We start from the raw sequence: 16520 nt of genomic DNA, 5'->3' as shown, positions 1-16520 counted from the left end.
CCAGAAACAAACGACCCGTGGAGCCATCACCAGAACTGCGCAGTGCTCTCCCAGTAGGGAACGTGGGGCTCACTAGCTGAACCAAACCCGAAGGATTTAAGGTGCCTTCACAAAGTTGCTGCAGAAAACGGTGCGGGCTGCAGTGGGACTTAGATTCCAAAAGCCAGAGGGGAGGGAGGAGATTCTGCTTTTATTTAAGCTCCAAGTGGAGACATTTGGGCTCAGGCTGGAGTCTGAGCTCTGAGACCCCATGAGATGGGAGGGTCCCAGAGCCTGGGGTCCAGTCTGAGCCCAAACATCTACACTGCAATTGTATAGCCCTGCATCCTGACCCCCGTGAGCCTGAATCAGCTGACCTGGGCCACTCATGGGTGTTTTATTGCAGTGTAGACATACCCAAAGTGATGTCTGTAACAGTGTCCTTGGGTCGCCAGCGGGGAGTGAACCTGGGGATCTAAAAGCACAAGCGTCTGCTTCTTGAGCCAAAAGGACTGGGTTTATTAGGGCAAATGCAGCAGTGGACTCCAAAACCTCTATATTGAAAAATGTCCACTTGGGAGCAGGGTGGGAAGATGAAAAACTGAATTTTTTGGTTAAAAAAAAATCATATTGTTTCGTTTTATTTCTACAGAAATGGACATTTTCATTTCGGTTGAAAAGCTCAAAAAACGTTTCGACCAAGAAGTTCTATCCAGCTCTGTCTGTCAGAGGGAGCCACTAGAGGGAGACAACGCGCCACTGGTGGTCGCGCGGGTGATGTATTCTTTGCTCTTGCAAATGTCTCTCCAGTGGCATGCTCTCCTGGACAGCGAGCTGCCTCACAATCACCACGCTTTGCACATAGCTGGGCACTAGTAGCTCACTGAGCGCTTCGCAAGCACCAGTTAATCCTGGCAGCAGGCCTGTGAGACAGGGATTATTAGCTCTGCTTTGCACGTGGATGAGCTGAGACACGGAGATGCTCAGCAGCTTGCAGACATCACCCAGTGAGTTGATAAACAGAACCCAGAAGTCTCAGGCCTCTTCTATCACCACTAGGCATCATGGCTTCTGGTACAACACGAATCACCCATCGATGGCCTAACCAAGTCTGTGATATAACATCTCGTTACCACATTCAGAATGGATCCAGCGGCTCCTGGACCGGCTTTCAAACACATCTTCTTCCTAATTCTTCTTTCCTTCCATCTGAAAGAAGATTCCTCCTCTCCCCTTTAAAAAAAAAACTTCCCAAATAGGTGAATGGCTTTTTTTCTTCCCCTCCTTTTACTGCCCACCAAATTGAGGAAGCTGCAACCGCAGAGCTCTTGAAAGTATTTTTGTTGGTGGAGACCACCGGTACTGAGAGATTAAAACTGTTGTTGTTTCTTCCATTACTCAGCTTCCCTGAATTATGGGGTGTAAGACTCAGGGAGTGGGAATAATTAGGGGAGAACAATGGCGGGCTTGATGGCTTAAATACACGTGTGTGGTTCTCCGAACAAGCTTAGCCTGCTGTGACATTTCTCTAGGCCTCCGTTTTCCATAGCGCTTGCCAAGAGCTTCACAAACGACGAGGTACCCAGCCCTTAACTTCCTCATTCCATAGGCTCCGATGATTATGATGATGATGATTATTTCTAGCTTCCTGACTTAACTCTGCGCTGCCTGGTTTCCTCGGCACTGGGGAGGCCTCTTAGTTCTCCCCCACTCCGGTCCCTCATTCCTGCAGCTCAGGGGGACGATGGCCCTTAATGTGAAATGAGGGGGGGCAGAAAGGGGATGGGGGGTGAGGAATGATTTGCTCTCTCAGGGTGCAGAGGATCATTGCAGTGGCCCCTCGAGAACCACTTCACACCTACAAGGCCTAGGCCCCACGTCAGTCCCTGCTTAGTCACCGGCTTGAAATCAGTTATTCAGTTACAGGGGTGAGGGTGGGTTGTGGGGGGCCTTGGAAACCACAGCAGGCCCCAACCAGGCCCGTCTGCTGCAGCACGACTAATAAAGGCACAACCTCAGCTTAAAAACCTCACAACCAAAGCCTGAGTGAGAAGATGCTTAAAATATTAAGCTGACATTAAAAATACAGGGGCTCAGGGGACCTGTAGCTCAAACCAACTCTAACCATTCATTACCAAATGAGAACAGCCATCTGCTATCTTAGGCCCCGATTCAGGGCAGCACTTAAACACATGCCAAACTTTATCCATGTGCTTAAGTGGCATTGATTGCAGTGGGACTCACCTGTGCTCCGCTGGACAGAGATGTCTTCCTGTATCAGGACCTGAGGCAGAACTCAACACTACAGCTAGTCAACAAGTTTTCAAATTTCAACATTTGCCATTAGAAAGACTTTTTTGTGAACAGTTTCCCTAAAAATGTAAATGTTCTCACCTCGACGCACCCCCCGACACACGCACACACACGAAAGCTGTGGTGGGGAGGCAGATTGTAGATAAAAGGTCTTTTTTAAATAATCATTTTTCTCTCTCCAATACTAGAAATGTAACCACTTGGAAACATAAGCCGGGATCCTTACAGAGATTAATTTTCCTTCTTAGCTTTCACATGTGCACCCCCTGTTGCTGATGCACACTGAGCTGTATGCGCCGGTTTATTATTGGCGGGGTGCTAACTGGCGCTGAGTTGTGCACCGGGGGGTGCTACTGTGGGGTGGATGGTGGTATGCGGCTTGGCTGGTTAGAGTCAGGTTGCTGTGAAGCACTGAGCTGTGAGCATCAGTTTGTTATTGCCGGGGGCTCTGGAGCGTTGAGCTTTGCGGGGTCGCTCCCTGACCCTCGGTGGTCCAGACTAGATGGTTATTGTAGAGCTGCCAGTGAGTGCTGGGATGGTGACATTTGTATTCAAAATAATTGTAAAATAATAATAAGAGGACAAAGCTTGAAAAACTCCATAACTTGTCCCCTCTCCCGCACACAAGACAGGCATCCATCCCTTCCTGCTCATCTTTCTTGTGCCTCTCTTTCATGTTTCCCTGCCCCTTTCTACTTCCTACCTCTTTTGTTTTCTCTGCCCTCGTTTTTCCCCTGCATCCACTCTGAGGAGCTGCACTTGCATGACAGCCCTGCGGCCGTTGGGAGTAAGTTCAGTCCCAGCAGATGGTAGGGAGGGGACGCCAAGCCCAGCCCTTTAATGTCCTTCCCAATATCCAATGCACACTCAAACCATTTCTGACTCCTTGGCCTGGCCCTGGGACTCCCACTGCAGCAGGCTAGATGTAGGGCTAGTGAGTATGAATGGAGGGCCACTGAAGTCAAGGGAGTTAGGCTCATTTATACCAGCTGAGGCTCTTGCCCATCATATCTAACCTCTGGAGTTTGGAATCCCTCTTCTCATCGCACGACGGGGCAATTGCTTCAGAAGTGACAGCCACTAACATGTAGAAGCCAGGTGTCCCTGCAAGCAAACAAGTTGACACCTTTCTTCAGCGAAGCTCTCCACATGCATGCTCTTATTACTTTAAAAGGCTTTAGTAGTACCGGTGGGACCCATCCTCGTATCAAACCCGGACAGAAAGTAAATTACAGAACATATATCCCTAATCACAGCCCCGAGAAAGTGGTTTCTGCAATAGTCATTTGTAAAATAGCTCCTTGGTTCTCACTGACACTGCGATGCTGGTGCTGGTGGCATGAAACATATCTACTTGCCAACAGTCACTGGAAATCAAGGCATGAGTGTCTGACTAGCGCACGCACACACACACACACACACACACACACGGACCATTGATGCGCGCTGCGGTCCCACCACCGCCCCATAGCCCTACTTCTCTTTGGGGTGGCAGCACATTTCATCATTAAGATGAACAGGGTGGTTCACACGTTTCAGAACTATTGTTTCAGGCTCTCTGCAGATTCAGGCAGAGCTTGGGTTGTGTTTTCAAACTTTTCTTTGCATCCCTGAGGGCTCAAAACATTTTTTTCCCCCCCAATGAGAGCAAAGATTCAGAGATGATCATGTAACTCCTGGAGCCTATTGCGTGCAATGCCTTAATCAGTACCTGTGTGTTCAGGGATTTTCATTTAATGATAACATTGTCCCTGTGTGGAGTGGTAGAGGCTGTTGGAACCCTGCAGGTCAGCTCCTCCCCAGAAGAGAAATCTGTGGGTATTTTCTTAGTGTAAATAGTTTATTCACACTATATACACCACTTCCCACTGAGTCCTCATCCAGGGGAAAACATTAGCAGTATTTGCAGAGTTCTACTCCCTGGGGGGTAGGTAGATGCTCTAATGGTCTTTTGTGGAAAGGCAGTGAAGGAGAGAAGAATGAAAAGATGGGGAGAGAGAAAGCAGAGAGAGAGAGAGAGAGAGAGAGAATTACCTGAATGAAAGGCACAATGTAAAATAGCATCCTTTACAGGCAAATGTCATGTGACTCATAATTTGGTAGTTAAATACTATGTGGATGGATAGATAGGTAGGTAGTGTGACAAAGTTCCTCCTCTATCTTGGTGGGTCCTGCGCTTATTGGTGGATTTTCTTGCCTCAGAGATTCACCATGTGGGTTGGGGAACAGCCCAGAGACCTTCCCCTCTGGAAGAACCCACAGTCCAGGTCAATTGGGAGGTTTGGGGGGAACCGAGGCCCACCCTCTACTCCAGGTTCCAGCCCAGGGCCCTGTGGATTGCAGCTGTCTATAGTGCCTCCTGTAACAGCTGCATGACAGCTACAATTCCCTGGGCTTCTTCCCCATGGCCTCCTCCAAAGACCTTCCTTATTCTCACCACAGGACCTTCCTCCTGGTGTCTGATAACGCTTGCGCGCCTCAGTCCTCCAGCAGCACACCCTCTCACTCTCAGCTTCTTACTCCCAGCACCTCACACTTGCACCACAAACTGAAGTGAGCTCCTTTTAAAACCCAGGTGCCCTGATTAGCCTGCCTTAATTGATTCTAGAAGCTTCTTCTTAATTGGCTCCAGGTGTCCTAATTAGCCTGCCTGCCTTAACTGGTTCTAGCAGGTTCCTGATTACTCTAGTGCAGCCCCTGCTCTGGTCACTCAGGGAACAGAAAACTACTCATCCAGTGACCAGTGTATTTGCCCTCTACCAGACTCCTGTACCCCACTGGTCTGGGTCTGTCACAGTAGATAGATCTATATCAGAGTAATGTTGCTTGCCAAGGTCACTCAGTGAGTCAGTGCCAGAGCTGAGAGCTTAGCTTGGGATTTTCAGACGCCCCTAAATCTATGTCTCCACTGTGACAAAAGACCTGCGACACAGCCAGGTGGGCCGGGTCAGCTGACTCAGGTGCCAGGGGCTCGGGCTGTGGGACAATAAAACTGCAGTGGAGACACAAGGGCTAGGGCTGGAGCCCGAGCTGTGGGACCCTGCTCCCTTGCAGGGCCTCAGATCCCATGCTCCAGCCTAAGCCCGAACGTCTAGAGCATGGCAGCTCGAGCCCCATGACCCTGAGTCAGCTGACCCAGGCCAGCCACGGGTCAGCTGCAATGTAGACAATGTATGTCTGCAATGTAGACATACCTTACATGACTGGGTCACACAAGGCACCAGGAAAGTCCCTGGGACTCGTGTTCTTTGTCACGTGGGCCCGTTTGAAAACCCAGCCTTGATGCTCAGCAGTTCCTGGCTCCCAGCCCCCTGTACCACCCACTGTGCCATACTGACACTTTTAAAGCCAAACGTGGCATCTCACGTTCACAGAACTATCACCCGCCACATTCAAAGATCGAGTCAGGCCCCCAAGACCCAAGAGATGGATTTTAAAATCAAGAGATGTCAAATAAGAAGTTTGGGAGTTGTTTATAGGCCTTCTGGGTGCTGAGCCTTTCAGGGTCACATCCCCAAGCTTTTCTCTGCAACCAAAAGAGCTAGAAACGAACTTGTATAGAAAAAATGGAAGCTGAGATTCTCCCATAATCATCTGACTCCAGGAGCTGGGGCTTTAAGAAAATCTGAGACTCATAACAAAATCGTGGGAGTTAGCAGCCCTGCCCACATCCCTTACTCCCCTTGAGCCCCCGTCCTGGATGTCCACGCCCCACTGACTACTTCCCAGGGACTGCTGCGAGGGGTGTACGTGCAACCTCTGTGCAATGTGCTGCTCCTCCCCATGTGGTTTCTCTGCCCTCAGGACAGCGCTCAGCCTAAGTTACTGTGCAAGCCCAGGCTGCCAGCTTGTGTGCTAAACGGTACAGCATGTTCCCAGTGCCGAGACCGAGATTCATCCTGACGCAAAGTTAAAGCTCCTGACAGCCCCGCGCCGTCCCGCTGCCTGTTCTGTCTAAGCGCCGGACCGTGGCAAGCACGTTGGAGCCATTAAATAACTAGGAAGAGCTGGTTTGTTTTTTGTAAGCAGGCAGGAAGCTCTTGCCAAACCCAGCAACACAGAGGCCATGGGGGAGCACTCCCAGGCTGGGGTTCTGCTGCAACAGCGGGTCAGTGACAGCATCCGGCACGCTCGCCTCCCTGTCCTTAACTGTGACCGAGGGCGCTGCCCTGCACTGTTTGCACTGGGAACGCTGCTATTTGCAAGGGGATGTAGCCTAGGGAGTGGGACGGGAGGAGGGGGTACGTTTAAAGGGGGACCAAGGGCTCAAGCCAGGCTGCTAGTGACAAACACAGGCCTCCGCATGTAGCACTGGCCTCTGCGCATGCTCTGTACAAGGCTTTTTCCTGCTCCGCTCCTCGCGAATGAAATGGGGGAGAGACAGGAGCACTCCCTGCTTCTGAGCCGTGGAACATTCCAGGTGTCTCCAGTGACCAGAGCACCTCGCCTTGCCTGGGGCTGTAACAAACCCGTATTCTCTGTGGACTGTTCACAGAGGGGGACACCAGGACAGGGCCGGCTCCAGCATTTCTGCTGCCCCAAGCAAAAAAAAAAAAAAAAAAAAAGCCGCAATCATGATCAGTGGCGACAATTGGGGAAAAAAAAAAAAAAGCCGCGATCGGCAGCGGCAGTTCAGCGGCAGGTCCTTCGCTCCCAGAGGGAGTGAGGGACCTGCCGCCCCCGAATTGCCGCAGGTGCCGCCCCTCTCCCTTGGCCGCCCCAAGCACCTGCTTGTTAAGCTGGTGCCTGGAGCCGGCCCTGCACCAGGACCAGATGCACTGGTACTGCACAGCATTCCCATGCTCCATGGCCCGGGCTAGGAACAAACGTGGGAGGCTGGGTTTTTCCTCGCTCTTTCCCCGCCCCAAAATTTTTGGGAAAATTTTGAACAAAACTATTTGTTGTTGGGGTTTTTTTTGCAGAAAAAAGAATTCCTACTTTTCAAACAGCCCCACTCATACCAGCCCACTGAGGACCGGTTCTCAACATGCTTTACAAACATTAATGAAGCCCCCCAACCACCTCTCGGGTGTGGGGGGTGATCCTGGCATTATCCTCCATTTAACAAATGGAAGAGTTGAGACAACTCAGCCAACATCACACTGTAGGGCAGTGACAGAGCTGGAGAAAGAACCCAGGAGTCCTGGCTGCCGCTTCCCTGCCCTGACCACAGATGCTGCTATAAAGAGCTGGGAATAAACATGAGTCCGAACTCAGAGTCCTCTGCTCTAACCACTAGCGAGCACAGCTTCCTAATCCAGGAGTGCTTCATTTGCTGGTTTCCATCGGAGAGCGCTGCTAGGGAGCGCTGCAGTTGAGATGTATGGTGGCACGACGTGCCTGAGCCAGCTTTAATCTAGCTGGCTGTGATCACAGTGAAGTCATGGCAGCATGGGCTTCACGAGCCCACTTGGGACCCTGGGTGATTCCTTGCAAGGCTAGCCTGCACTGACGTCCATCCTGCTGCAGCTTCGCTGCTATCGGTAGACAGATTAAAGTTATCTTGGGTGTGTCCACAAGTGCTGCAGTCACACCACCCCCGCAGTGTGGTACAGACAGATCCTAGGCAAATGAATCAGGTTGCTCCCCAGTGGAGCCCCTGGATTTGCCAGCCGAGCAGGGCAAAAGTAGCTAGATGCTCTGAGATCTGCAAGGCATTGCTGGAGGATGAGCATTCAGGTGGGTGGTGCTCCATCTCCTTTTGTTGTCTGGGGCCAAGTGAGCTGAACGCCCTCCCTGCTTTCCCACATGGACAAGGGCAGATGCTGGAAGGGCCTGTGCACTTCAGATGGGGGCACTGCTCCTTCCCTGGCTTCCTCCTCTGCAAACTATTGCTCGAGAGGCACCTTCTGTCACCTGAGTCCTGCGCCATCCAACCCCTTGGGCACTTTCAATAGCCCCCCATCCCCCCCCACCCACACACACACAAACACACCTGTTCCCGGCTCAGGGTCCAATAGATGCAAAGGCCTATCCACACTCGCTCTTTGCGCCCCAACCTAGGGAAGGACCAAGTGGCCAAATCCGAGCTCCTTTCATAGAGCCAAGCAATGGCCTCGCTCTGTCTCTCCCCGCCGCCCTCCGCCCCCACAGCACTATTTCAGCTGTTGTCCAGATGTAAAGAGCAAACAGTGAGAAATACTTTTGAGGCTGGCCAGTGTTCAGGCTCCATGCTGGCAGGGGCCTGGGCTCGCCTCTTGTTTGCCAGGGACAGATGGTGGTTGGATTAATGGACAGACAAATGACAATAGGAAAAGAAGAAATCAACAAAAGAAGCCGAGAAGGTCACGTGACTTGGATTTGGAGGAATTACTATGGAAACAAAGGGAACGGCTGGGGAAGCAGAGGGGACAGCCACGGAGCCAGGGTATCAGATTGTCTCTCAGGCCTCGGACCTCTTCCCGAGGTTTAATGAAGCCTAGATCGAAGAGTGAAGGCAGGCGGCAGTGCCGGTACTCGGGAGATTCTGCTCATGATGCCGATAATCAGGGCAGGGTTTCTGGAAGCACAATGCTATTTTTAGCCACCTGTGTTCCTCTTTAGCCACCTGTGTTCCTCTGTAACCTTGGTGGTTATAGTCACAGGAGAAGAAACGTTTCTTAAGCCAGGAGGAAGCAGGTAGCCCACCAATACAAGAGAGACATGCAGGAGCCTGACGAATGCATAGATTGGGATGATTAAATCCAGACACTGGGGTTTGAGCGAAGTACAATCTATGCCAACTCCTGCCCACCACAGGGCAACCTAGTGGGGGTGGCAGGTGGATTTACCGGTCCAACCATACCAGCAAGAAATAGACCTTAGACATTATTAATATGCTAGTAGTGCCTACCGTTGTGCCAGGCGCTGTACATACACATAGCAAGGGACAGTCCTTGCCCCAAAGTGCTTGCCATCTAAATAGGCAAGAGAGGCAAAGGAAGTGTCGTTATCTCCATTTCACAAACGGGGAACTGAAGCCCAGAGAAGTCATGGGACTCACCCAAAATCACACTGTGACTTCGTGCAGAGCCAGTTGAGCTCAAACTCCCGGAATTCTAGCGCATTGACCGCAAGACCAGCCTCCCTCCTGCAGATAAAGCTGACGTTCATTGTCAAACCCAGATGGTTCCAGAATTTCCTTTCCAGCTAAAAAATAAAAAAAACAAACCAGAGTTTTAATGGAAATGTCTCTTTTCTGCCTCATCAGCAGGGAGCCATTGGCTAACGGCCTAATCACACGCTCATCCCCAAATTACTGTTTTCTAAACTCTTCCCAAATTGCTCCTTATCCACCAGAATTTTTCCCCCCAAAGCCCAGCTTCCTCACTTTTTGGCTCTGTGGGTCCTTACTGCATTTGCAAAGATGGCCTTTGAAGTTGCACCCCCTCTGCAGGAAATAATGGATTGTAATGACTGCCGTGATCCTTTCAGGATCTTCCAATTCTACTGAATAATGAGTAACATCTGACGTTTGTATCATTCCTTTCGTCCGGAAGGTCTTTACAAGCTATGGCTTTGATCTTGCAAACACTTCTACACATACTCAACTTCCCCACCGGGATTAATCCCATCACCCAGTTGGACTACCCCTGGCAGTACCGATAAACGTGTGTGTAAGTGATCAGGAGTCACTTCACCCTCCACTGAAGGCAACCACGTTACAGCCAAAGCAACGCTACCCAACAGTTTTTGGACAGGATGGGGAAAAGAATATTGTATCCAGCTGAAACAGCAGGAGGGATTTAATTTCAGCAGAATGCAATCACCTAAACTTGAGTCACAACCCTACGGCTAGTGCCGGATCCTCCATCCATCAGCCGCGTTTGACCCTGGGTCCTTCCGCACCCAAGCACATCCCTCTACCACGCACGCCAAAGGAGTAACCCTGCCAAATAGCAGTAGTAGCTGGTTGTCACAGCAACCAGCACAGAGAGCCTCAGCTCGTCAACAAACAAGTGCACAGGACCTTGCTTTTGTGTTTCATCCAAATGTAGAGCCTCCAGCAGCCCAGGGTCCCTTTTCACATCATATTGTTATTAGCTTGGAGCCGACGTCACTATTCCCTGTAGCACCATTTCCCTAGGCCAGTGCTCCCCAACGCGGTGCCCGTGGGTGCCATGGCGCCCGCCAGGGCATCTATTTGTGCCCGCCTACTGACAAGGGAGCACCCCGCCGCCTAAATGCTACCAAGAAGCGGCAACGTCAAGAACCATCGCCGCCGAAATGCCGCTGCTTCTCAGCAGCATTTCGGCGGCGACACTTCTTCGCGTTGCCGCTTCTCGGCGGCATTTCGGCAGCTGCTTGTCCGGTGGCCGCGCTCTTCGGCAGCTAGTCGTCAGGCGCCCGCCACATTGAAAAGGTTGGGGACCACTGCCCTAGGCTCCCTCATCCCCAGCTGAAGACAGGACACAGGACAGGGTGAGGACCTGTGCTCTGAGGCGGTACAGAGAATCCCCTTTCTGTTCCAGGCTGGTGGGTCTTGCTCACATGTTCAGGGTCTTACTGATCTGCAGCGTTGGGGTTGGGGAGGAATCTTCCCCCAGGTCAGCTCGGCAGGGATGTTGGGTTTTTCACCTTCCTCTGCAGCGTGGGGCCTGGGTCGCCTGCTTGGATTATCTGGGCATGTCTCACCTAATGAATTCCCTGCCAGTGCAGGGGCCTCGGGCGTTGGTGGTACCTCAGTCCCTCCTGTTCTCTGCCTCTGGCACACCACAGTGCTGTCTTTGGACGGCTGAAATGCTTCGATCTAATTAGTCACTGGGCTCAGTACAGGGCTATCTGGGTGGGATTTAAAGGAGGTCAGACTAGTTGATCTAACATCCATTCTGGCCTGAAACTCTAGGAATGCTAAATCTCGTGTTGCCAGGCTGTGTTTTTAATAATTAACATTAGGTTGTGTCTAGTATAATGAGAAACTGCAAGCAACGAAACCACAAGGATGATGACAAAACGACTTTGTTTCACCTTTCGCCTACTTGGAGTCTTCTCACGCTCAGGAAAGAGGCAGGGCCAGGCCTCATTTAATGGGAACCCTCTGACATCCTTTCTGCAATGTGTGGTAAAACTGACCTTTAGATCAAACCGACTGTAAAGCCAAACTGATGTCAAAGTTTCTCCCCACTGTCACTGCATTGCCTGCAGTTATTTTTTCCTAACAGGGCCCGGCCTTAGCTACTGTCACCCCTACATGACAAACTGGAGATCTGCTGGTTAGATTAACAGAAAGGGAATCCCACCAGGATGCAGAGCAATGGGGTGCAGGTGAACTCCAAGACAGACATAGATTTTTCTTGAGCACATATCCTTTGAGGCTTTGCCACATATGCTTTCTGTAGTAATTCACTGCCCGTGCTTCTTAGCTTATACCAGAAGCTCAGATGCCAGGATTCACTGCAGGCTCCTGCTTTCTAAACAGGTGAAGAGAGTTGGTTGAGTAACAGAAACATTGTTCGTAACAAGTTTTGTGAAAAATTCATCTCCGTTTTTCTAGTGAAAAATTTTCATTGAAACTTTAAATTTCAAAATCCTCTGATCTGCACTACAGCTGGTCAAGAAATGAGATGAATTTTCATCCTCCCTTCTGTTTCCCCCCCCCCAAAAAAAAAAACTTGTGAAAAATTTATCTTATTTTATTTTCTATCAAAGTTCCATCAAAATTTGGAAAGTTCTGACCCCCTGTCTTGATGGACATCTCTTGAGTCTCCAATGGCTGTTCTGAAGAAGCCTCTGGCTAGTAATGCTAATGTTCTTTTCCCTTCAGCAGGTGATAAAACATGTGTGTAATGTTCCAAGTCCCTCTTTAAGATTCTCGCAAAGTGAGGAAAGCATGTTATTCAGGTCTGACTCTGCAAAACTTGCACCGGCGTTTCTAACCGAGATCCTGCTATCTTTATTCGTGTGGCGTAGAACCTTACTCAGCTAGCATCCCCCTTCCGTACTCTGGGTGTGTACCCAGAAGATCTCATTCACAGCTGTTGAGTCCAGAAGGGATCGTTATGACTATTTAGTCTAATCTACATAAGAGTGGCCATAGGATTTCACCCAGCGATTGCGCCAACAACTTGTGATTGAACTAGAGTATATGGGGGGGTCTGTGTGTGCACGGGCAGCCAGGATGTGTATCTATGGTGGGTGTAGCTGGAAAGTATTTTGGTGGGTGGGTGTACATGGGCAAGTTGTGTTTCTCTGCATGTGTGGGGACAGGTGGCATGTTTATGGGCATCTGTGGAGGAGTTCCCCACACTTCATTCAGAGCAAACATCAGAATATAAAGCAACCACCTCACCACAGTTATTGGCCTGGATAATCGCTAAAGCTGAAAGGACTTGGAGTTTTGTTTTGTCCCCAGATGACAGCCGAGAACCACAACTCCCTGCAGCCTCACGTCTGCTCAGGAAGAGGCAAAACCAAAAATATGCACCATGGCGAGTTTATACGCCAGCGACTGTGGGTTACTGCTTTAAAAGGTCATCCAGAGTAGAGCTCAGAGTCCTCCTCTGCCCTGAGCTGGGTCTCCCCAGCAGCTGGATTTTTTCACTGTAGAAAATTAGGTTAGAGACTACCCCAAAGTGAACCAAAGACCACATGGTCGGTTACCGAGCCCAGGTAAAGACGATCTTCCCTGCTGAGGTTTGCTGAAACAGGCAGCACTAGTGCTGGCTGAAGAGTAAATATCTTGATTTTTTGCAGTTCTATTCTAGTCTATGTAGGTTCTTACCCCTCCCTCGTCGTCATTGCAGTATCCAAGCACCTTCCATCATGGATTAAGCAACGTGACCATCTGTCACATGTGGTGGGCATGCTGGAAGCATAGTGGCATTAACAGGAATAATTACCGCAATGCTACACGGGGTTGAGTCCGAGAAAAGGGGGGTGTCAATGGCACCAGACAACCTGAGTCAATGACATGAATGCCTACGTTGTCATGTACCCCTGCTGCCTCTGCCTGCTACCAGTGAAAAGCCCTGTGTTCAGTTCACAGGACAGAATCACCAGGCCCGGCTGGATGATTTAGTTGGGGATTGGTCCTGCTTTGAGCAGGGGGTTGGACTAGATGACCTCCTGAGGTCCCTTCCACCCCCGATATTCTATGATTCTATGATTTGTGGGCAACATCGATCTGACCTTGTCCTGTCTGAGCCGCAAATCTCCAGTGGCCATGTTCGAATCTTTAGGAACTTTGCTTTGACTTTGGATTGGGCCAGTGATCGTGTAGCATCATTTCATTGCTTTGCAGACAGCCATAGGCTCTTCAGAGGAGCGAATCCCAGACATCTGGTCTGGATTTCACAGGGGTAGCACTGAATAAAGGCTTCCAACTGCAAGGAATCTACGTTCACTTCTTAAAATCCGTCCACGCAGATGCGCTCCTGTGAGATTACAGTATCTACATGCCCCTTCAAAACAGACGAGCTGCTTTTCTCCCATTGGAAAGACCACTGTACAGCATCCTTAGGGCCACGTGGAAGGAAGGATGGCCTCCTTTCTTTGCGAGATGTAGGAATCCACAGCCTGGGTCCTGGGACATTCATAATAAGATTTCGGGCAAAATGTTCAAAAGCATCTACATGACCTAAGAATCGAAGGCCCATTTTCAAAGGGCTTTCAGTGGGCTGCTCTGAAAATGGGCCGTGGCGTCTTCAGCCACCGACATATTTTTGAAAAGAATCATAGACTCGTAGGACTGGAAGGGACCTCGAGAGGTCACCTAGTCCCGGCCCCTGCTGTTCATCCCGAGTCACTGGTCTGGGCTGCCCGGTGCCCACGCTGGTGTCGAGTGAATTTCAGGAACAAGATCTTGGAGTGCTGCAGCCGGGTGTTTGCATCCCACAGCACCCAAGGGTGGCCAGCTCCTCCCCAGAGGTGCCTCAGAACTAACACAGATACTTGGCTTTGTGGCCTGCAGAGGACGTGGGGGAGCAGTGTGACTTGAGGACGGCGCTTTGTCCAGCCATTAACGTAGGTGGTTTGAGTTCGTCTCTGGGGGTCAGATTGACCATTCTTAATTCTGGCTGGAATTTCCAAAGGGGTCTAATGGAACTAGGTGCTGAAGATCCCAGCCCATGTTACGATGGCACCTAGAGGATTCAGCCAAGACCATGGTCCCATCACACCAAGCGCCGTGCAGAGATACAGCAACAGACAATCTCTGCCCAGACGTGCTTAAGGTCTAAATGAAGGAGACAGACAAATGGTGGGAGGCAGGAAGTAGAACAATCCTCATTTTACAGACATGGAGCTGGGGCTCAAAAGAGATTCAGTGACTCACCAAAGGTCAAGCAGCTGAGCTAGGAATTGAATCCAAATCTGCTAAATCTCAATCCAGTGCCTTAACCCCATCCTTCCCCTCTGGTGAACCTGCCAGGCTGATGTAGTCTGAATGGCACTTTCTCACCCTGCCCGTTCACAGCTGTGCCTTGCTTCAGGCCAGTGTTGCAGGAAGGTCAGGTTTGTATCGCGTTTTCTGGTGCTGTTTTCTCTTAGCGCTGGCTTGCCTTGGAAGGGAGGTTTTGCTCTTGCTACCCTGTACTGTGCAAACATCTGCCCGTCAGTCACAGCACCTTCTCCTCTTACTGCTGTGAATTTCAACAAGCCTTATATTCTTCCAATGGGAAGCTTGAAGGTAGAGCTGAGCAAAATTCATAATTTCTGTCCTGGAAATGCTGACATCGCGACATTTGTTTTCATCCCAAACTGGGACAAAAAGTTGAAATTTTCAAAAAAGTTTGCAGAACAAAAATTCCAAAAAAACTTCAATTTAGAAATGTCAGTGTGTTTCATTGTGGTTTATTGAATGGATCTGAAATGCATCACTTCAAGTCTGTTCAATATTAAATTGCATTTTCCCATAGTGGCACATTGCCTTATGGGAGATGTTGTTTGGGAGCCTAATGCCCCCATTTTCCCCTAAGGCCAGGCTCCCCGGCCAGACTACATCTCTCATAATGCACCCAGAATCATGTGACTCCCATGATGCACCACATATGCCAAAATCTGCATTGCATTATGGGAGATATAGTCCTCTAGGGAGCCTGGCCCATGGGAGGGAATCGGAGCATCAGGTTCCAAACTACAACTCCGATAAAAAATAAATTTCCACTGTGGAAAAATGCATCTTAATGTTTTGTTAAACTGATTTGAAACAAATATTTTGGGTCAGTTCAAAAACTGCTATTCTCTGATGTGGGCTGGTTCAACCTGAATCAAAATAGTTCATTTAAGTTTCCTGATGGAAAACTGAAAATGTTCAGCAAAGTATAGCAATATAACTTGGTGTAACGATCCCGTTTTGGTTTTGATCCTTTTGCGCTGGGAGTTTTCTTTTCCCCCTGAGCAATGTCCAGGGCAGCGGCAAAGGATGCACCAATCCTACCAGTGTCAATAAGTGAAGTCCTACTCCCTCCTGCCCCTTTGGTTTTTCAAGACTCCAAGCGCTCTCGGAGTTTGCAAGCAGGAGCCTTGGTCGATGGTAACTGGTGTTCACCCGCTTGACCCTTGCTCCCAGCAACGTGCACTGGCAAGATTATGTTTTGTTGTCTCACACACACACTGGATTCATGGAGGGAGAGATTTGCCCTCATGCCCATTGCTTGCGCTAGGCCTATGCATTACTTAAAAGCTATCTTGAGGACTCTCGTGGCACATGGGCCCTCCACATGGAGGTGAATTCCACCCAGGCTCGTCAATGGGAGACAAAAAAACCTTCCTCTAATCTCCTAGCTTCCACCGTAGGATTGTGCCCTCCATGTGCTTTGTCCAGCCTCATTTCAAATTCCCCAAGCCATGATGCTCCTACTGTCTCCCTCCAGAGATGCTTCTACAGGCTGACATCTCACTAGCAGGACATTTCTTCTGATAGTCATCCTAAATGTTCATTCGTTCGGTTTCATCCCCGTGTGTTACGGCTGCAAGCAATTCCTCTCCCTCCACAGTGTTCGCACCCTCCAGTTATTTGTGGACAGTTATCATTTCCTCCCTAATTATCATTTAGCTAAACTATCCATGCTTTAGTTTATTTTTTAGGAGCTGTTCCTATACCAATGGCATCCTTGGGATACCTGCCATGGGAGCAGGATCTAGCCCCTAATCTTTCTTGACAAGCTTCCTGCCAGTCACTGTTTATCTGAGTGTATCAAAGCACTTCCAGTCATTCTTTCCCAGTTTCAATGATACTTTTCTAGCTCCGAAGCACTGTCTGTGCACAGAGCAATACACAGCCCTGCCATATTATCCCTGCTTTAGTCTCT

At 49.8% G+C, this 16520-nt stretch overlaps 1 long non-coding RNA gene across 1 annotated transcript; it reads right to left on the bottom strand.

The window, feature by feature from the left end:
* Positions 1-3173: 3173 nt before the first annotated feature.
* On the bottom strand, positions 3174-10999 carry LOC117868151. The gene is made up of 3 exons (XR_004643575.1): positions 10906-10999; positions 9275-9420; positions 3174-3396 (listed from the first exon to the last, which is right to left on the bottom strand). It is a non-coding gene; the product is annotated as an uncharacterized LOC117868151 (long non-coding RNA).
* Positions 11000-16520: the final 5521 nt, after the last annotated feature.

This window comes from Trachemys scripta, chromosome 20, assembly GCF_013100865.1.
Source record: "Trachemys scripta elegans isolate TJP31775 chromosome 20, CAS_Tse_1.0, whole genome shotgun sequence".
NCBI classification, from domain to species: domain Eukaryota; kingdom Metazoa; phylum Chordata; order Testudines; family Emydidae; genus Trachemys; species Trachemys scripta.
Note: the sequence above shows the minus strand (reverse complement) of the source record. Positions and strands in the feature narration are given on the sequence as shown.